The sequence below is a fragment of the Meriones unguiculatus genome, chromosome 10, assembly GCF_030254825.1.
Source record: "Meriones unguiculatus strain TT.TT164.6M chromosome 10, Bangor_MerUng_6.1, whole genome shotgun sequence".
NCBI classification, from domain to species: domain Eukaryota; kingdom Metazoa; phylum Chordata; class Mammalia; order Rodentia; family Muridae; genus Meriones; species Meriones unguiculatus.
In genome coordinates, this window is record NC_083358.1 from 72,171,358 (window position 1) to 72,189,032 (window position 17,675).

Below are 17,675 nucleotides of genomic sequence, written 5' to 3' on the forward strand. Positions count from 1 at the left end.
GAAAAATTTAACCAAAGAAGTTAATGATCTCTGAAAAGAAAAAAACAAAAACAACAACAACAACCACAAAAACGCTGATGAGGCAAATTGGAAGATACACCAAAAATGGATAGAAATCTTACATTATATTTTTGGACTTGAAAATTTCTATACTATTAAGATATCCATAAAAATGTTCTACAAGTTAATATATCAATTGTTCCTATAAAAAAAATTCAAATAGAAAAACACTCAAAAATTTATGAAACTACAAAAGACCTTAAAAATAGCAAAATAGTTTCTGAACAAAATGAATAAAACCCGTGACATTACAAGGACAGACATTGAAACATGCTTAGCATTACTAAAGAAAGTAGAGAGATGGACTGAAGAAATGGCTCAGCCATTAAAGGCTAGGCTGACAACCAGAAACATAAAAAAAGTAAAGAGTGATAGAAGCCAAATCATAGGTGAAGGACCTGAATTAACTTTCCCAATAGAGTGTAAAGTTGTTAACAAGAATATGAACAAAACGTTTATCGTCGGAGAAATGCAAATAAAAAATCTCTCGTGATAACATATTAACCTTATTAAAATGGATATTATATAAAAAAAATAAAGGCTAGCAAGGATTATTTAAAAAGAGAACTCTCATATACTGTCGATGGGAACATAAATTAGAACATAAGGGAAAAGAGTACAGAAACATTATGGAATATAACGTGGATTCTTCTTACAAAGCTATGAAAAAAAGCCATGTGATCTATCAATGCCACCACTGGGTATACAGTCAAAGGGAGCAGTATTACTGTCAGGCATGCTGCACATGTATGCTGGCTGCGGAATATTCGAAATAACGAATACATCAAATCAACCTCTGGGTAAGATGAATAGATGAGTAAAATGTAGTATAAAAATTACTTTACAGAAATAACTTAAGGGAGGATTTATTTCAGCTCGAGGTTTCAGAGGGTTGTAGTTGATTATTGTGAGGGGAAGCGTAGAGGATCAGCTCGGTTCAGACTGCAAAACTGTTCGCATCATAATGGATGAGAAAGCGGAGCCAGGAGCCAGGTTCAAAGGGAATGCCCTTCAGACCGACTCCTGCCAGCTTGGCTATGTTTTTTAAAGTTTCTGCAGCTTTTCAAAAGAGCAGCCTCAGGTGAGAAACAAGCCAAACAAGTGTTTAAAATGTGAAACCTTGTTGGGTAATTCAGATTGAAACCATGCGCTGTGACTTGACCAAAAAATAACAGTAGATGAAGGGAATCATTTTCTTCAGTGGTGTAGCCACCGATAGTTGCACCCATCTCCTACAAACAATCCCAGTTAAATTAAATGGAGTTATTTATATATAACCAATAAATATAAATATATTAATACAAATATTATAAATTATATATGATAGATTAGTAGAAATATAACACATACATAGAGAGAGGGGAAGTGTAGTTTTCAGTAAGAGATCTTAAACATCATTCCTGCCTATGTTAATATTATCATACTTAGGCACACTGACAGCTGTTCAATGAGAAGAGTTGGAATTTAATATTTCCCTTTCTTTGTAACTGATATGACCATTTCTACATATAGTTTTTATGTTGTTTGCAGTTATAACTGCCCTGAGAGTGAAGAGTTGGGCACCAACTATGAAAGAATAGCTTATCTCTCTTATGTTATCGCAAAGAATATATTCAGAACTATGGAGACAATTCAGAGACTTAAATTCTCAAACACTTTGATTTGGAGTTGCCAAAGAACCGTAGTTCTTTGATCTAAGAGATGTGATCAGTATTCTGAGATTCAAGTGGGAGGGAGTCTGTGAATCTCACCCAATTTTTTCAAAAATCTTTTTCACCCAAAGGTACTATTTTAACTGTGACATTATCCACCTTTAGCACTGTGGTTCTTTGTTTCAGATTCACCGGCAATTGAACTCCTGTATTTGGGGGGAAGTGATGTAGTCCAGCTTCATGATGTGGAAATGTAAGAAGTCTCATTCTTCACGGCAAGGACAACAGATCCTTGCAGGAATACGGTATCTGGGAGAAGAATCCTAATTGACTTGCTCCACCGGTGGTGGAGATACTGTTCCAAGAGAGCACCACTAGTTCTTAGAACAGCATTCTTGAAAGTTGGTGCATCGACATCAGATCATCACAGTGCAGTTCGGGAACTTCTTCACGAGCATGTGGACGTCAGACGACAGCTTGCAGGAACTGGTTTTCTTCTTCTACCATGTGGGTTCCAGGAGTAGCACTCAGGCAGTCAGGCTTGGTGGGAAGCTGAGCCATCGCACTTGCTCTATTTAAGGTCATTTTTCAAATATGACTTTTTTTTAGGTTGAATTCTCTTCTCATTTTGATAGAATGAAGAATGCCTAGACCAATAATATTAAATTATAACTAACTTTGCAATTCATAATGATAACTATAACAGCAAAGAGCTGGTAAAAAGATTAGCTGCTAATTCTTTTCTTGAATCCATCCAAAAAACTCATTAGTTATAATAGCTAACATTTCTCAAGTGCTTGCTATATTAGAGGCTGGGTTTTAAGTGATTCATACGTACCACGGTATTCATTCATTACAACCACGCAATGAAGAACACAGACATCAGACTCCAGGTTCCAGTTTCTTAATCACCAACCTTATATCTCTGCATTTGACCGGTATCGTTGTTAATTACAAGAAGTAATTAATAAAGAAAGGGTTCTAAAAGATGAGCTCTTCCAGCTCTCCCAAAACAGGGAAAATCAGGCCCCTCTACAACATCCCTGGAAGGTTTTCACTCAGCTGTGGTGAGCTGTCAGTTTCGAAATTCAGCCGCTGTTCAACATGGTCAGGCTGAGCCAGCATCAGCTCAGAGTGGGATCAAAGCAAGATGCAAGGGGTTTCCAGGCAACTACGAGGTAGCCTTGACCTAACAGCCTCAGCACTCATCTTGTTCTTTTCCTGGTTTTCTCATACAAATCTTTCCTGCCCCTCTCAAGCATCTTCTTGCTTCACGAGATAAAAGAAGAATTAAAGCCTGTTTCCCAAGGCCAGAAATAAGCTACCTTTACAAGTTGATATCCTCTTATTGTTTACTTAAATTCCCACCCTTCCAGTTCTTAAGCAAATGAAGGTTGTGTGCTTTCAGAAAGTAAATTAAAATCGTGTTCTCTTCTATTTACTTGTCATTCTGGAAAACCTGAGCTTCCCTTTGAGGGAAAAAAAATAAAACAAAACAAAAACTATTTTTTTTTTTTTGAGAAGCCAGGGTCAAGAGTTCCTTTCTCACTTCTCCTCTCAGCTGGAGAACCGCGGTCCCTCTTCACTGGGCTCCCCCTTCAGCGGCAGCAGCACCAGCAGCAGGTGATTGTGGCCTCAGTCAAGCACCAAGGACAAGGGGTTCCTCATTTCCTCATGCTGCTTTCCGTGCAGGTAAAATGAAAAATCAAATCCTTTCCTGTCTCTGCATAGCCGTCCTTTCTGAACATGGCATTAACTTCCACAAAAGAGCCTGGTGGCAAAGGGGGTGATTAGCTAGATAGGCTCTAACAGCTGGGCTCCGGGAGACTGAAGTGAGGTGGAGGAGGGGCCCTCGCGGGTCCCGGGTCTGGTAGCTCCATCAACACAGCAGCAGCGGCAGCAGATGAAAAGCTTCCAGAGGTGGGGGCAGGGGAGAGCCCAGATTGTAAACATCTCTTGCCTGTTGCCTGGAAGCGGTGGCTGCAAACAATCTAAAGACTGCGCCTAGATTTTCAGAAATTTTCCTTTCTATGCAAAGCTCCGCTTCTTTTTAAAATATGCAGCCATTTTACCAGGTCACCATCATCGAACACGCAGTGAAGCATACTTCACAGAACCTTCCCTCCACCACGTGTAATTGCTCACCTAAAGTGGTCAACTATTGTTTAGCAAAACCTTGTTAACGTTCGGACGTTAATCCTATGGCTTAAAAAAAAAAAATTAAACCTTGTAACGGATGGTCTACAGGAAGCACTGGTATTTGTAATGATCGACAGAAATTTTAAAATGTTCATTATTGGTTTGTGGTGCAGTTTACTGAATAACATGTTTTTCAGTTATGCTGTGATGGGCAACAAGTATTTGGTATTATAAATTAGTGAAATGTGTGGTAAGAGCAATGCTATAGCTTTTTGGTGGGAAGGAATGAACTACTAAATATTACGTGTGTGCAAGTTGGTGTCACATAAACACTCACAAAGGGAGGGGAGGAGGGGAGAAGAAAAGGAAGGAGAACATGTAGGAAAAGGGCACGGTGGTAATAGTGGAAGATTTTAATTACCTCAGTATAGAACAGGATTACATCAAGTAGAGGAAATAAGGCTGGGTCTGATGCCAAGCTGATTTCCAATTTAACGTGCACATCACCCGAAAAGGAAGGAAAGAGTGCTGGGTTTAAGATTAAATAATACTTGGAACTCAAAGGAAAGAGAGGATATAGGAAGCAGTGATTAAATCACATTAAGCATATGATTTAATCTCAAATAGAAGCCAGAGGTATTTAGAGTCAACATGGAAATTTAGGAAGACAGGAAAGTAAAATACAGCATATAATCATTGATTCAGGAAAAAAAAAAAAAAAGACAAACCATCAAATTAAGGCCAGGGTAAAAAGCAGGGAAGTGGTTTTTAAAACCCAGCACCACTCCGAATGCCAGTGTTACCAATAAGTGGTAAATGTGTTTAGCGTTTTACTACATCAGTGAAAATGAACGCTTCTACAATGACGCAGCAAAGAAAAGACTCCTCTTCCCTTTTCCACGATTCAAAATTTTTAAAGGAATAGAAAATAAAATCTTCTCTGCTTGGAAAGGAACTCTGGAAAGAGCTGAGGGTAGAAAGAAGAGCAAAAAAGTGAGCAGATCTGAGGGAAAACGTATGCATGACATTAAAAGCCTACAATCCAGCAAGGCAGCTATGGGGCCATTAAGGGGATGAGGGGAAGTCAGTGACAGATGAGTCTGCCTTGCTGAGAGGCTGAGTGAATCCTCTGCCTGTGTATTTAACGAAGCAACTGAAGGTCACATCCTGGAAACTGGGATACGTCTTCTGGAGGGGAAAAAAAGTGAAATGTTAAAAGGATTTTATGATCGGGTAAGAGCAGATAGTTGGGCAATTAGAACTATTAGAAATTGACATGGCACAAGGCCCGGGTTAAGCATGTCACAGAAAGCAGGCAGAAGTGCTAAGGAAACAGGAAATGCCTCCTGCAGCCTTTCTTCTTAGCTCGCTCAAGGGGCTGAAGAACTGGAGATGTTAATAGTTGCTCCGGCACATTGAAAAGAAATCCCAAGAACCTTTCAGAATCTGCTTAGCAATAATCTGAATCATGCCTGGAAAGCAGATAGCACTGGCCCTTGCTTTACCACCTAGAGACATGCACAGTCTGCTAAGAATGAACGTTAGCTTGAGAATTGAGAATAATTGAGCGCACATGAACAAATCTACAGAGGTGAGCGTAGAAGTTGGTCAGTGTTTCTAAAGCTCTTGCTGTAGACTGCTCCTCTAAAACTTGCTGCATTAAATGAGGCAGGAGAATAAACAAGAGTAAGCCTGCACTGCTCCTAGACTTAAAAAAAAAAAAAAAGTATGCAAGTGAAATTAAAGGAACATCCTCCCAGATCTGGTTCTTATTGTCATTGTAGTCACCACCATCACCACCATCATCACCATCACCCCCAAAACCAGACTGCAGTGATAAAACGTACACCATGATGAAATTGTAAGAAGGGAGAAGGAGGAGAAGAGCTGCTCTTGTCTTGGGGTCTAGATTTCACACTGATTCATTTTCTAGTTTTTCATTGTTTTCTGAAAAAAAAATGGTTATGGATCCAAATCATTATTTTTACATTGACTGGCTGATTCTTGCTGAGGCTGTCTATCTGTGTACCTATGCAAAATGCCCTGGCATGGGTGTGAAGATCGAAGTATAACTCCTTCTACCTCGTGAGTTCCAGGGATCAATCCCGTGCTATCAGGCTTGGCTGCAAGCACCTTTACTCATTAAGTTGTCTCACCGACCTTATTAGTATTATTACTGTTATTATTATTTATTAATTTTAATAAATTGTTAGAGAATATGATTAGAATGAGTAAATGCATTGCCCTACAAGCTCCAGCTATGTTTTTCTAAAAGAAAAAAATATATATAAATATTCACTAAACTGTGGAGTTAAATCTTGAAGAGTAAATTGCATTATTTGGAATTTACTAATCATTTAAGCACTGCATTACATGTCTTTGCCCTTCCCCTTCTTCTCTCCTACAAACGTGTACTGAATTTCCTTGAACAGATTATAAGGTTTAATGTTAGAACATGCAAACATGTCATGACTGGCTTCAAGAAATCTTTATTCACTTGGTGCCCACATATATAAGTGTGGCAGAATTGACGTGCCCAGAGTGCAAGTGATACAGGAACTTTCATGGGGGATCATCATAACCATGGGAAGGTCAAGGAGAAGGTGAACTGGAGAAAGCAGTGAAGTTTTCCAGGTGAAGGTGAAATGAGAGAGATACTTAAACATCAAAATTCTACCTCCAGAGTGAGGCCACAGGCCACATTGTAAACTGCAAAAGAACATGAACAGGTCATTTTTATCAGAGTGGATTTTCCTGTCTCTTTTCTACCAAACCCTCGCACCGTCACTGCATTCATTGATGGATTTAATTTCTAAGGCTTTGTTGAGAATTAAAGAGCAAAGCAGGAAATAGAACCAAGTGAGCGAAAAGCTGGCAATTTAGAAGAAGGATGTAATTAAAATGTTAAACGTTTATTTAGTTTTTGAATAATTAAAAGGAGTCATAACATTCAAAATGGAAATTCTGTTGCTTGTGAAAATAAAATAAAATGAAATAAAGATGGCAAAGTGAGTGGACAATTGTGGCATGATCTGATCCATTCGGCTCAGTGAATATAGAAGGAATACATGTAGTTCATGCAAAAGAGTGCAAAGTCCTGTGACAAGTGCATCTTGTAACCCTAAGGAACGAATAGGAGCACAATGGAAAATACAGACCAGAACGGCCCAGAAGGGTCATCGAAGGTCGCTCAGCAAACAGCAATTTTAACCCAAGGCATCGCAAAAGAAATAATTGCAGAGTTTGTAAATGTCCTAAAAACAAACCAAGCCAACCAACCAAACAAACAAACAACCAAAAGCACCAACTACTCAATTCTAATTCTAAAAGCACCAGGAGATTTCAGTACAGCTCAAGTAGGCAGCTCTGTTCCCATACTTATTCAAGAGTCCTGCCTTGGAAACATCCCTGTGTGGTTCAGCTTTAAGTTGCTTCTTTATTTGCCAACTCCGAACACACCAAGCAGGACTTTTCCCACAAAAGGAGACTTTTTGAGTATCCCAAAATCTATTCTTTTATTCTTCACAATTTTTCTCTCAGTGTTCCTTAATATTTTCTAATTAAATTTTATTTTTATATTACAGTTTATTCACTTTGTATCCCATCTGTAGCCCCCTCCCACCACCCTTTCCAATCCCATCCCCTCTCCCTCATCTCCTCCTATGCTTTTCTCCAAGTCCACAGATAGCTTATCTGGTCGAGGACAATGCAGCAAGTTCTTTAATATTTTTTAATATAATTTTTTTATTTATTACAATTTATTTACTTTGTGTCCCAGCTGTAGCCCCACCTTCATCCCTTCCCAGTCTTGCCCTCCCTCCCTCATCTCCTCCCATGTCCCTTCCACAGTTCACTGATAAGGAAGGACCTCCTCTCCTTCCACCTGACCCTAGCCTATCAGGTCTCATCAGGACTGTCTTTCCTAGACTTCCTCTGTGGCCTGGTAAGGCTGCTCCCTCATCAGGGGGAGGTGATCAAAGAGCAAGCCGCTTAGTTCATGTCAGAGACAACCCCTGTTCCCCTTACTAGGAGGCCCATTTGGAGACTGAGCTGCTATGGGCTACCTCTGTGCAGGGTGTCTAGGTTATCTCCATGAATGATCCTTGGTTGGAGTATTAGTCTCAGAAAAGACCCCTAGGCCCAGATATTTTGGTTCTGTTGCTCTTCTTGTGGAGCTCCAGACTCTTCCAGGTCTTTCTACCTCCTCCTTCTTTCATAAGATTCCGTGCACTCTGCCCAAAGTTTGGCTATGAGTCTCAGCATCTGCTTTAATACCCTGCTGGGTAGAGTCTTTCAGAGGCCCTCTGCTATAGGTTCCTGTCCTGTTCCCTGTTTTCCCCTTCTTTCGATGTCTATCCCATTTGCCTTTCTGGATGTGGATTGAGCATCTTACCCAGGGTCCTCCTTCTTGCTTAGCTTCTTTAGGTGTACAGATTTTAGTATGATTATCCTATATTATATGTCTAATTCCACTTATAAGTGAGTATATGTGTGTCTTTCTGCTTCTGGGATACCTTGCTCAGGATGATCTTTTCTAGTTCATACCATTTTTCTGCAAATTTCATGATTTCCTTGTTTTTAAATGCTGAGTAGTATTCCATTGTGTAAATGAAGCACAATTTCTGTATCCATTCTTCAGTTTAAGGACATCTGGGTTGATTCCAGGTTCTGGCTATTACGAATAAATCTGCTACGAACATGGTTGAGCAGATTTCCTTGTTGTGTACTTGAGCCTCTTTTGGATATATGCGATGCATCAAACCCTGCTGAACATTTTTGGAGGAAGTTTCTCTATATAATCATTTATCCATAGGATATGATATATCATTTATGCCATAGGATATGGTATATCATGATCTGATATATCCAGCTTTGCCTGGGTTATTTCCCATTATGTCATCACTAATTACAGGAGAAAAGTCATTATTTCTAAAAGAGAGGAATTTTAGAAGCTCACTGAGGGAAAGAGGGTGTTTCCCTAGAATGAGATAGAAGCATGGAAGGGGACAGTAGGGGGACTATCTGGGGCTCTGTAAAATAATAATATTAATGAGAATCTTATATTTTATTAGCCATGTATTTCTATTGGGGCACAATAGAAAGTTTTTAACCTTAAGCTTAAGCTCCTAAGATTTTTATGTTTGTAAGTTAGCATATAGAAAAATGAATATTTTTATCTACTTAATTCTGAAAACAGGCTTTCTACTGAAATGAAACTTTATTTTTGTTTACTATCTACTGTTTTCTACTATTTGTGTGAATAATTTTAAAGCCAAAGTAGATTATACCAAAATTACTAAATTTTAGTAAAATATTTATTCATTATGAACTGACCATCTGCAAATAGGAATAGAATCTGAGTCACTTTATCCCTCAAGGAAGTAATGAAAAAATGAGTATGTATGTATGCATATATGAGTGTTTGTATGAATATGAATATTTCTATGTACATATATATGTGTAAAATTGACTTAAGCAAATCAGAGTTCTAGGCCAAGAAAGGGCTTTGAATTGCCTACTGATATTTGTCAAGTCAATGAAACTTCAGTTCTACTTACTTTCAGTATAGAAATAACAGTAAATCTCTATTCACAATCAGTCGATGAAATATAGAAGATAAAACAAAAGTACCAATAAATAGCATTAAAGTAGTCAGCTATGGATATCAGGGCCCTATATTAGCTGTGAAACAAATGAAAGTACTGAAAAATATTTCAGTAAAATCTTAAAACTACTTTGTCATGAAAAGAATAAAAGCTTGCTGCATCAGCAAGCTGATGAGACCTGATAGGCTAGGGTCAGATAGAAGGAGAGGAGGACCTCCCCTATAAGCGGACTAAGGAAAGGGCATAGGGGGAGAAGAAGGAAGGTGAATGGGACTGGGAGGAGACAAGGGAGGAGGCTGCAGCTGGGATACAAAGTGAATAATTTTAAACAAACAAAGGAAACAAAGAAAAAAATGAGAAATTATCAAGATACATTATTGATGTACCTGAAAGAAAAGATTGTGTGTGTGTGTGTGTGTGCGTGTGTTGCAAGTACAGGCTAGACGAGGATAGCAGGTGTCCTGTTTTATCAGTCTCTTGAATTAGGGTCTCACGAAACCTTGAGCTCATCACCACTTCTTAGCTAGGCTGGTTTTTCCAACCAATCTTTTTGTTTCTGCCCTGAAGTACATGCCTGGATTCTATGCAGGTGCTGGAGACCCAAGCTCAGCTACTCATAATTGTGCAACAAGCATTCTTGCCCACTGAGCCATCTCCCCAGCTCTGTTTAGTTACAACCTTCTTTCCACCTCTCGTTTGCTTGCTACATTGTTTGTAATTGCCAGTGACAGGACAAAATCCAGAATGACTCTCTGTATTTTTTTGTTGTTGTTGCAAAATCACATTTTCCATATAAAGGCTCAAATATGGGACTCCGAATTTAATGCATGCTTTCTATTTATAGGTACTTACAAGTTTCCTTTGACTTACCACACAGTAATTAATGTTTGGCTATAAAGTGACACTTGAACCTTACAGAATTTTGTGATTTATTCATAGACTACATATACATATAAACATGAAAATACAATGCTTTGTAAATATTTCACTTTTTAAAACTTTGAACACAGTTTTAAAACAATTATAAATAGTCCATAGTTTTAGCAACTGAATATATGCAAAGAGGGTTTATCCACCTACAGCAATAGGTGGTGGCTGTACTTATGAAAACCCTTATCCATTAAATATATATTTCTGAGGATAATATTGGAAAATTGATAACTCTATCCAAAAAAATCAAGGCATTGCCTAAGAAATGTGAATAAAACAGAATAAAACAGAATAAAAATTATAAAAAGCGCACAGTGATTTACCAGATTTAGATGCACTTCCCCTAATACACGAAGTTGATAGCCACATATACTCCAAAACAATTTGAGTACATGTTCTCTGATTTTAAACTATTTTAACATTCGTATGGTATTATTGCAAGAAAAGTTTATAGTTAAAACATATGCTACTAATCTATGCTAAATATATATCAAAAGTGTAAAGAATAAGTAGGTTGTCAATTTTGTTTACATGTAATTCCTGCTAAAACTTCACAAGGCTCCATTGAATTGCTTTCATAAATCCCAAACCTTAGATGTTGTGTCATATTTTGAAATATTGTAATTTTTATTTAGCTTTTTATCGTATAGTTTAAGTAATATCTGAAGTTCTTCAGCTATACCTCTAACGTGGAGATATTTAGGTTTTGATAGGTATCCAGTGTAAGACACTGGGATAAAGAAGGTAAAGACAAATATTAAGCCAATTCCAGGTTGCTATGACAAAGCACCATAGAGTGGGTAACATGTAAATAACTGAAATTTATTCCTCATCGTTCTGGAAGCTGTGATGTCCACGAGCAAATGCCTGACAGAAGCAGTGATTTGAGACGTCCTGCCTCTCCAACCATTGAACCATTCCTTCTAAATACACAGGCAGCAGCTTCCAGGAGGAGAAGGGTCTCACCTCCAAAAGAGTTCTCCAGTTCCCATTCATGAGGGCTCTGTACTCATGCCCCACAACCCTGCGAAGGCCACATCCTAACACTGTCACTGCAGAGCTCTGCATTTCAACATACGAGTTTTGTGAAGACGTTAATGTGATGACAGGAAGTTAAGTTTTAGGAAGGATGTCACCTTCCTCTCTCTAGACTGACGTTTTTCTAAAGTGGAGGGGGGGCAGTGGAGTTGAAAACTGATCTTGAAAACACTGTAGATATGCCATTAAATGATAACTAATGTAGAAAGATTATCCTGCATTACTAAAACAGAATAAAAATTATAAAAAGCGCACAGTGATTTACCACTTTGTGAGTAATAAAAAATGATGAATTAGATATAACCATACATTATAAATTATCATCTCCAGATGGTGGGTTGAGAAAATTGTTTTGCTTTATATGTGGTCTCCAATTGTATTACAATGAGCAAGTATTTGCTCATAAAATAAATAGAAATTTTAACTTCAGAAATAAAAACTTGAGGCTGGAGAGTTGGTTTGTTAGTTAAGAGTTCCTCCAGCTTTTCCAGAGGGCCCAAGTTCAGTTCCCAGCACTCAGGCTGAGTGTCTCACAATCACCAGTAACTTGAGCTACAGGGAATCTAGCACCCACTTCTAGCCTCTGTGGGCACGTAGCCACATGTGACACACTCAGACACAGGCACAGACATATAAATAAAAACAAAACCTTGTAAATGAGTTTTCATTTATTGAATGCTAACCATGAGAATATATTATTTAACTTGGAAAACTATTAGGGAAATGTAGGCTAATAGTTTAGGCTTGTTTCTCCAATGATGAACAGATTCTTAAACACATGAAATTCCTTGTTTCAAAAACGTTATTCAGGTGTCATCCACCCAAAGAGCATCAGACCCGTCCGATACCTTTTTCTCAGAGGCGGGACCTGGGGCATCAACCCGCATGCAATCAGACATGCTCTTCTCTGGGTCCAAAGCGGCTGTCCCTGAGTGCAGTGCTTAGCCTCGCATCCTGAGCGTATCATTTTAGCTTTTTATGGTATCCAACCATGCTTGGGGAGAATGTCCTGCTTCAATGGCTGTAAAGGCCTGAATGATCATGGCTGCATCACACTGTTGTGAGACTCTAATCTTGCATATATACCACAGGCAAAACCTAAATGAACATCTGTACAAAGTCCCAATTTATTTCTAATATCAGAGATCAGACCTCTACTCTTGCCTGATGCGTCTAAAACAAAAAGGGGGAACTGTAGAGAGCTGCGGAATGCTATGCCTTAAAGATGGAGCTGGTTTCCACCTTCCACCTTCCCGATGGTGAGTGCTCTCTGTCACGAACAACTCCACATTTGGCTAAGGCCGAGGATCTGGCTTGCTTCCATGTATGTGGACCTATCTGCATTGCCCCCGTGGTACGCCTGGGTTGGCTACCCAGAAGCTATTTAAGCTGTGGGCTGGCTTTCCCCGGGGTCCGAGGATTGTTCAATGTTCCTGAATAAACTGCATTGAAAAAAAAAAACACGTTATTCAGTATGGACCTTTAATTTTTACAAATAAGAACCCTGAAGATCAAAGAGACTGGGTCATTATACAAGGTCATTCATTTATTTCATGAGGATTAGCATTAGGACCAACCCTTCCAAGCCTTCTAATTACATTAAGGTCTAAAGATCTAGGCAGAATTTACTTCTTTGTTTCATAATGCTTGAAAGTTGCTGTTTTAGTTCACTTCCCGTAGCTGTGACAAATGTCATGACCAAAAGCAACTGGGGAGGAAAGGATTTATTTGGCTTAGACCTCTGGGTCTAAGTTCACCATTGAAGGCAGTTAAAGCTCGAGAAGGAATGTCGCCCCATGGCTGATACTCAGCTAACTTTCTTAGCCTACAACCACCCTGCCTATGATGGAAACACCCACAGTGTGATTGGTCCTCCCATACCAACTGTCCATCAAGACAATGTCTTACAGACATTACCACAGGCCGATCTGATCTGGGCAGTTCCTTAGCTTAGTTTCCTTCATCCTGTGTGACTTCAGGCTTGTGTCAAGTTGACAACAAAACTAACCATCACCGTTGTCTTTTAAAAAGGAATTACTGTGCTTATCACTTTAAAGCTTTACTTTCTCCCATTTTCACCTAGTTACCTGCAGGTTTCCTTGTCTAATTTTTCTTTATAGTTGGGTAATTCCATTGTGTGTATTTGCCACATATTCACCCAGTCAAGAAAGACGAATGCTGTACATTGTTCCTCACATGTGGTTCTGAGCTTTAAATTCTCTAATTCTTTGTGTTCGGCTTGGAATACCTAGTCAAAAAACTAGAAATAAACCATAGCAGCACTGACTTAAAAGAAGAGCTATAGGACAACATAAGAAATAGGAAGGTAGAGAAAGGGAATATTTGGGGTAGAAAGGCTTAAAAAAATGCTGCAAGGAAATGAGGGAGACAATGTGTTGAATTTTTTTTGAAGATGGTTAACTAACACGAAGGGTGTATGAATAAACCATACGAAAATACACTACTTTGTAAGTTGTGATGGTTTGCATTGAAATGTACCTCATAGTTTCTGGCATTTGAATTCTTGGTCCTCAGTTGGTGATGCTATTTGGGGATGCTTAGAAATTATGGCCTTGTTGAAAGAAGTGTTCCACTGAAGGTGGTGACTGAGAGGTTAAAGACTCAGACTATTCCTAATTCACTGTTTACGCTTTGTGCTTATGGTTCAAAATGTGTGCTGTCATCTTCCAGCTCCTGATACTGTGTCTTCACTCTGTCATCATGGCCTCTAACTCTCTGGCCCATATGCCCAGTAAATTATTCTTCTATAGATTGCCTTAGTCGTGGTGTTTAATCATAGCAGCCAAGAGCAAACAATACAGACGCTGGCGCCCAGACTGTGTGACATTGCTGTATTAACCAGACCATGTGGTTGGTTATTTTGTTTGTTTGTTTGGAAGGAACATGGAAGACTTTGGAACTTTGGACTAGAGAAGTAGCAGTAGGCAGAGCTGGGCTCTCCTGGTAATGACTTGGAAGACAGTCTGGAGAACAGCATGGACCATGGAGAGCCGCCTTAAGAGTTTGCAGAGAGAACTGCTCTAGTGAATAGGCTAAAAACCATTTCCGTGGAATTTCTGCCTATTTGCTAAGAACTTGCTTGAGGCTAAATGAAAAGCAATGGACTCATTTATTGTCTTCCTTGTAATTTCTGCTTAGTCTGCCTCCTCTTTAGCTCTTCCTTCCTGTCCTAGTTCACTATAATGCTAAGGGACTATTTCATCACACATAAAGTCCATCACATACATGGTTATATGGAACATGACTCTTTTTTTCTGTTTATCAAATTGGCTACTTTCAAATTACCTGTATTCGAGTTTGTTGATAATTTATGCTGACATTCTCAGGGATTTTTCTAGTTCTGTCATTTTGCTATTTTAAGTCTAGGTTATCTGGTTGTTTACATGGTTTCTATATTTTTATTAGTTTTACATTTTGTATCTCATCCCATTTCTTGCTTCTTTACGGTTATTAATTTAAATTTTTAGACGGTCAATAGATCTTCATTTCTTTGGGATTAGTTGCCTTTTGTTAATGACTCTTTTTACCCAACGTTTAACTTTAATGTAGCCTGGCTGAGGTATATACATTAAGGTAGCAAATACCTCTCTCACTCTCTACAGAATGGTTTCATGAAGTACAAACATTTCCCACTCACATCTAAGGCTAATCTGACTGTCTGTGGCTTTTAAGTCAACAGGGGTGAAAGCCAGGTGACTTGGTTGCTGCAGAGACTGCAGTGGTGTTCTTTATCCAAATGACCCTCTAATTCTTAACCTCTGCCAAGGTTTTATAACCTTTCTAAATCACAAAGGCTGAATCACAAAAGTGCTGTGGCAGACGGATTGGCTGCTTGCAAACAACAGGTATGGACTTTGTCTAACTTAAATGAAAAGGCAAAAATCATAGAGACGGTATTATAGAACTCACAGAAATCACTGCTAAAATCATGGAGCTAAGCTTGGAAAGTAAGCTGGGGGAAGGAAAGATTGTTAGTATTCAAGATTCCATCTGAAATCATCTCACAGAACTAGTCTAACGAGCACACTGTTGCCACACCAATGGTATCTAACCTCCTGGCATGTGCTGTCTTCATCTCTGCACGGAATCTTTAGCACTTTCGTCGCTCCACCATGCTTCTGTTCCTGGAAACACATGCTTGCTAGCTGATCACTGACCGCTGATTTGCTGCTAAGAGACCATTTGTGGTCAGCTTTCCTTGGGTTACCAGCACAACATTTCAGGCTCAGGGTTTCTGTGTGAGATGGCCTGAGGTAGGGCAGACAAGGAGTAAACATTGCTGTCTCTGCCGCTTCCTCCCCCTCCCATAAGATTTACAAATCAGTGGATTTTTCTAATCACAAGAAAAGTTCAAATGTTTGACAAACAAGTATACAAAATATAAGGATAAAAGAGAATTTATCTGAGTTTATCTATTATTATCACAACAATAGAAAATAAAGCACATAAATGAGCATGGCAAAAAACTTTCCTCAAAATAAAATTAGTAAGGAATGAAATTGCTGCTTTAGTCCTGTTCTCTGTTTTCTCCCTCTTCCGATATCTATCCTGTTTGCCTTTCTGAATGAGGATTGAGCATCTTACCCAGGGTCCTCCTTCTTGCTTAGCTTCTTTAGGTGTACAGATTTTAGTATGATTATCCTATATTATATGTCTAATATCCACTTAAAAGTGAGTATATGCCATGTGTGCCTTTCTGCTTCTTGGATACCTCACTCAGGATGATTTTTTCTAACTATAAATACAAAATTACTGCTTTAGAAATGAGAAGTTCTTTGCTCCTGCTAGAATGTGAGTGAATGCCACACAGACATTAGAAAACAGTGCTTTAGAGTGGTCTTCAGCCTAACCAATTCCTTTATGATTATATTCAGTTGAAATCAAGACTGTGCCTCACTTTGTATTCTCTGTGTTCCCACTGAATTTTAGGCTGTGCTCAGGTTCCAAATACTTCTGGGGTTTCAGGACAGCCAGAGTGCATCACATTCCTAAATATACTTTGTCAGCTCAGTAAGCCCCCACATGAATGCAGAGCTGAACAAACAGCGTGATTGGATGTCTGCCACGAAATAGATGTGATTGCGAAGCTGATGCAAAGAATACAATTTTAAAAAATGTAACCACATATATTTCTGTTCTATATATACTTGCATATAAAATAGATTTAAATATATAACGCGACATGAGAATTACATGCTATGTGACATTTATGCATGTGTGAACGTGTTTGTGTGTATGTGCGCTCATGTACATGAATGTATGTATATCCTGTTGGAAAGTAAAGGTGCCAGTGTGGCAAATCTCTATGCAGGTAGTACTGATTACAAATACCAATATTTATCTTAAAATAGAGCACAATCTAGGCTTTTCCATAAAATTGACACTGTCTAACACTTATAATTACTTATGTTTTCTAATTTATTAAAAATAATGGTGCTTTATTATACGATCATGCTGCTATTTGGTATTGTGTTAATTATTTACATATAACATCTAACTTATTCTTTGTAAAATTTTATTTGGCTTGGGTTTTTTTTGAGTCAGTCTCATGTAGACCGAACTGGTCTCAAGCTCACTGTGCAGCCAAGAATAATTTTGAACTTCAATTTTTTTTTTTTACTTTATTGTTTTTAATTTTTTACTATTTTGTTTTAAATTTTTATTGTTTTATGTATATAAGCGTTTTGCCTGCATGTATGTTCGTGTACCCCATGCACGCATGGCAACCACCAAGGTCAGGAAGAGGGCATTAGATCCCCTGGAAATGGGGTTGTAAAGAGTTGTGAGCCACTGTGTGTGCACTAGGACTTGAACCAGGGTCATCTACAAGAGCAAGCAGTGCTCTTACCTGCTGAGCCAACTCTCCAGCCCAAACTTGGAACTCTTGATCCCTTGCTTCAGCTTCCCAAGTGAGAGGATTACAGAAGTGTGTCATGACGCTTAACTGTGTTGTGTAATTTAATCGTGATAGAAAAATTAAGCCGGTTATTATCATGTTGCAGCTTGAGGCTGTTATGAGTGTTGTCCAACTTCATGAAGGTGTGTGGGGGAGGCATAAGGAACATAGCAAAACCTATTTGATTCCAGCATTCTGGCTTTGAGTCATTTCTCACTATGGTGCCTTTGCCTTGACCGTTTTGCTGTTTCTCACAGCCACCAATAGCTGCTCTGTATCTTACAGAGTGATTTTAGCGTGTGCTCGAGGCATTCATGCTGTCCGCCGGCTTAC

General features: G+C 38.8%; 1 long non-coding RNA gene across 4 annotated transcripts in view; it reads left to right on the forward strand.

Annotated features, from left to right (window-relative positions):
- LOC132656889 (uncharacterized) overlaps positions 1-17,675 on the forward strand; it is a 123,240-nt gene that overhangs the window by 83,139 nt on the left and 22,426 nt on the right. For 2 of the 4 annotated variants that reach the window (XR_009594674.1, XR_009594675.1), the window contains exon 4: positions 1,899-3,404. This is a non-coding gene — a long non-coding RNA (uncharacterized LOC132656889). Of the gene's footprint in view, positions 1-1,898; positions 5,597-17,675 lie in introns of those variants that run through there. The other 2 variants (XR_009594676.1, XR_009594673.1) reach the window with 2 other exon arrangements.